This window comes from Osmia lignaria, unplaced genomic scaffold, assembly GCF_051020975.1.
Source record: "Osmia lignaria lignaria isolate PbOS001 unplaced genomic scaffold, iyOsmLign1 scaffold0051, whole genome shotgun sequence".
In the NCBI taxonomy this organism is placed as follows: Eukaryota; Metazoa; Arthropoda; class Insecta; order Hymenoptera; family Megachilidae; genus Osmia; species Osmia lignaria.
The window spans coordinates 140,001-145,000 of NW_027478192.1; the positions used below are offsets into that span (position 1 = coordinate 140,001).

The 5,000-nt window shown below is 39.0% G+C and overlaps 1 non-coding gene across 1 annotated transcript in view; it reads right to left on the reverse strand.

Moving 5' to 3' along the window:
- Nucleotides 1-193, reverse strand: part of LOC143307334 (small subunit ribosomal RNA) — a 1,923-nt gene extending 1,730 nt beyond the window's left edge. Inside the window, exon 1 of the ribosomal RNA XR_013064505.1 lies at nt 1-193. This exon is cut by the window's left edge and continues 1,730 nt beyond it. This is a non-coding gene — a ribosomal RNA (small subunit ribosomal RNA).
- Between the last annotated feature and the right edge of the window lie 4,807 nt (nt 194-5,000).

The window sequence follows — 5,000 nt, forward strand, 5'->3', positions numbered from 1 at the left end:
TGGGTGGAATTCTGGTTTGCATGTATTAGCTCTAGAATTACCACAGTTATCCAAGTAATGTTTTGTACGATCTAAGAAACCAAAACTGATTTAATGAGCCATTCGCGGTTTCACCTTAATTCGGTATGTACTTAGACATGCATGGCTTAATCTTTGAGACAAGCATATGACTACTGGCAGGATCAACCAGGGAGCTTAGTTATTATTGTAAATTTAAATTTTCGTCGTCGGCCCTCCCTGTAAGACCGATCGACGTTAAGCCATTTCTCTTTTGTATGTAACACACATTTCATAAATTTTGTACCTCTTATAGAGGCCAAATATTCTCCTCCTCCTCTCATAAAGCACGAAAATCACTTTCACGCCGTGCATCCATCGTGCAAGCACGTAGACCACACACGCTGGACAATATAATAAAAGATAGCGCGGACAGTGGCATGCTATACAAATCGAGAAAGCGCGTACAGTGATCATGCTGGTCATTTTGCCACCAAATTTTATAATCTTTATCATTAGAGCGGGCCCACCAACCTCGTCTCTGTACTTTATACATTTCTCCTCCATCTGCACACACCTTTTCAAACATTAACGGAGAGAGTTCCTTGGACTTGCTTTAAATGTACATATTAGATATGTTGGAATCTCTCTCCTTTAGAAGTTTCCCCAGCCTTAAAACTTCTTTCATTTTTACTCCTCTCTCCATACTTATTTTCCTCTCTGAACGTATCAGAGAGGATTTTATTTCTGACACCTCTTGACTTTTCTTAAATTCAGGGACGTAATTTTGTTCATAATTCAGTGGACTTTTGTGTATTTTATACTTTAAATATTTCCAAACAGTCTCCCTTCTAAAAGTGATAGAACGAATTTTCGTCTAACACTACTTTCTTGGTTCAAAAATTTTATACAATCTTATAACTTTTTCAGTTTTAACAAATTTTGGTTACAGACAGTTGATGCTCAGTTTGTACAAGTATGCAACATTTATAAGTGCATACAGGTCACCAGCCTTATATTACAAGGCTCACCACATATGGGCCATTCGGTCTTAGACACCGACCCGTGGTAATGCTGTGTGGAGATTAATAATAATCCGCAACGGAAAACCGGAACGAGAATAGTCGAGAAAGTATATTCTCGAGGAGCGGTAGACTGCTTTTCAACCGAAGTCATAAAAGAGCCACACGCTCGACGCTACTCCCGACCGGTCCGAGCGAACCGAAAGTGCCTTCCTATAAATACCGAACGGCCGGCCGCTAGGTCGGCGACGCATGGGCTTACGCCCAGGCGTATGCCTGTGCAAACCGCCGTGAGAGCGTACCATCCCGCCGGCACGGTAAAACTTAGACTGAAAATATCGTCGAACATATCCTTTCATTTTATAACGTTCTATACATGAAAATTAATAAATTAACATGCAGGACATAATAAATTCACATTCTCATGTAAATCATGGGTTTAATTAATATTTTAAAAAATTTTAAAACCGCCCAGAACCGATGAGATGAAAATATTAAAACGATATTTTTGCATTTTCTTACGGTAAAACATTAACAAATAACCGACTATAGCAATATAAAACTCCATTTGTAATTTAATTAATCAAAATTAATATTTTTTTTTGATTTTTCAGCGATCCAGAACCGATGAGACGAAAACATTAAAACGATATTTTTGCATTTTCTTACGACAAAACATTAACAAATACGAGACTATAACAATATAAAACTACATATGTAATTTAATTAATCAAAATTAATAATTTTTTTTGATTTTTCAGTGATCCAGAACCGATAAGTCGAAAATTTTAACAATCATATTTTTGCATTCTGTACCGTGGATCCATCGTTAAACGCTATTAAACTAACGTCCGTGATGGTATAAATGCAGATTTTCGCTCCGTTTAGCCAAAATAACGAACTTTAGGTGCGCTCCGAAATATTTCAAAGTCCCAGCGGCGTATTGCTTCGCCTCTTAGAACCGATTAGTCGAAAATTTTAACAATCATATTTTTGCATTCTGTACCGTGGATCGATCGTTAAACGCTATTAAACTAACGTCCGTCATGGTATAAATGCAGATTTTCGCTCCGTTTAGCCAAAATAACGAACTTTAGGTGCGCTCCGAAATATTTCAAAGTCCCAGCGGCGTATTGCTTCGCCTCTTAGAACCGATTAGTCGAAAATTTTAACAATCATATTTTTGCATTCTGTACCGTGGATCCATCGTTAAACGCTATTAAACTAACGTCCGTGATGGTATAAATGCAGATTTTCGCTCCGTTTAGCCAAAATAACGAACTTTAGGTGCGCTCCGAAATATTTCAAAGTCCCAGCGGCGTATTGCTTCGCCTCTTAGAACCGATTAGTCGAAAATTTTAACAATCATATTTTTGCATTCTGTACCGTGGATCGATCGTTAAACGCTATTGAACTAACGTCCGTGATGGTATAAATGCAGATTTTCGCTCCGTTTAGCCAAAATAACGAACTTTAGGTGCGCTCCGAAATATTTCAAAGTCCCAGCGGCGTATTGCTTCGCCTCTTAGAACCGATTAGTCGAAAATTTTAACAATCATATTTTTGCATTCTGTACCGTGGATCCATCGTTAAACGCTATTAAACTAACGTCCGTGATGGTATAAATGCAGATTTTCGCTCCGTTTAGCCAAAATAACGAACTTTAGGTGCGCTCCGAAATATTTCAAAGTCCCAGCGGCGTATTGCTTCGCCTCTTAGAACCGATTAGTCGAAAATTTTAACAATCATATTTTTGCATTCTGTACCGTGGATCGATCGTTAAACGCTATTGAACTAACGTCCGTGATGGTATAAATGCAGATTTTCGCTCCGTTTAGCCAAAATAACGAACTTTAGGTGCGCTCCGAAATATTTCAAAGTCCCAGCGGCGTATTGCTTCGCCTCTTAGAACCGATTAGTCGAAAATTTTAACAATCATATTTTTGCATTCTGTACCGTGGATCCATCGTTAAACGCTATTAAACTAACGTCCGTGATGGTATAAATGCAGATTTTCGCTCCGTTTAGCCAAAATAACGAACTTTAGGTGCGCTCCGAAATATTTCAAAGTCCCAGCGGCGTATTGCTTCGCCTCTTAGAACCGATTAGTCGAAAATTTTAACAATCATATTTTTGCATTCTGTACCGTGGATCGATCGTTAAACGCTATTGAACTAACGTCCGTGATGGTATAAATGCAGATTTTCGCTCCGTTTAGCCAAAATAACGAACTTTAGGTGCGCTCCGAAATATTTCAAAGTCCCAGCGGCGTATTGCTTCGCCTCTTAGAACCGATTAGTCGAAAATTTTAACAATCATATTTTTGCATTCTGTACCGTGGATCCATCGTTAAACGCTATTAAACTAACGTCCGTGATGGTATAAATGCAGATTTTCGCTCCGTTTAGCCAAAATAACGAACTTTAGGTGCGCTCCGAAATATTTCAAAGTCCCAGCGGCGTATTGCTTCGCCTCTTAGAACCGATTAGTCGAAAATTTTAACAATCATATTTTTGCATTCTGTACCGTGGATCGATCGTTAAACGCTATTAAACTAACGTCCGTGATGGTATAAATGCAGATTTTCGCTCCGTTTAGCCAAAATAACGAACTTTAGGTGCGCTCCGAAATATTTCAAAGTCCCAGCGGCGTATTGCTTCGCCTCTTAGAACCGATTAGTCGAAAATTTTAACAATCATATTTTTGCATTCTGTACCGTGGATCCATCGTTAAACGCTATTAAACTAACGTCCGTGATGGTATAAATGCAGATTTTCGCTCCGTTTAGCCAAAATAACGAACTTTAGGTGCGCTCCGAAATATTTCAAAGTCCCAGCGGCGTATTGCTTCGCCTCTTAGAACCGATTAGTCGAAAATTTTAACAATCATATTTTTGCATTCTGTACCGTGGATCGATCGTTAAACGCTATTAAACTAACGTCCGTGATGGTATAAATGCAGATTTTCGCTCCGTTTAGCCAAAATAACGAACTTTAGGTGCGCTCCGAAATATTTCAAAGTCCCAGCGGCGTATTGCTTCGCCTCTTAGAACCGATTAGTCGAAAATTTTAACAATCATATTTTTGCATTCTGTACCGTGGATCCATCGTTAAACGCTATTAAACTAACGTCCGTGATGGTATAAATGCAGATTTTCGCTCCGTTTAGCCAAAATAACGAACTTTAGGTGCGCTCCGAAATATTTCAAAGTCCCAGCGGCGTATTGCTTCGCCTCTTAGAACCGATTAGTCGAAAATTTTAACAATCATATTTTTGCATTCTGTACCGTGGATCGATCGTTAAACGCTATTAAACTAACGTCCGTGATGGTATAAATGCAGATTTTCGCTCCGTTTAGCCAAAATAACGAACTTTAGGTGCGCTCCGAAATATTTCAAAGTCCCAGCGGCGTATTGCTTCGCCTCTTAGAACCGATTAGTCGAAAATTTTAACAATCATATTTTTGCATTCTGTACCGTGGATCCATCGTTAAACGCTATTAAACTAACGTCCGTGATGGTATAAATGCAGATTTTCGCTCCGTTTAGCCAAAATAACGAACTTTAGGTGCGCTCCGAAATATTTCAAAGTCCCAGCGGCGTATTGCTTCGCCTCTTAGAACCGATTAGTCGAAAATTTTAACAATCATATTTTTGCATTCTGTACCGTGGATCGATCGTTAAACGCTATTAAACTAACGTCCGTGATGGTATAAATGCAGATTTTCGCTCCGTTTAGCCAAAATAACGAACTTTAGGTGCGCTCCGAAATATTTCAAAGTCCCAGCGGCGTATTGCTTCGCCTCTTAGAACCGATTAGTCGAAAATTTTAACAATCATATTTTTGCATTCTGTACCGTGGATCCATCGTTAAACGCTATTAAACTAACGTCCGTGATGGTATAAATGCAGATTTTCGCTCCGTTTAGCCAAAATAACGAACTTTAGGTGCGCTCCGAAATATTTCAAAGTCCCAGCGGCG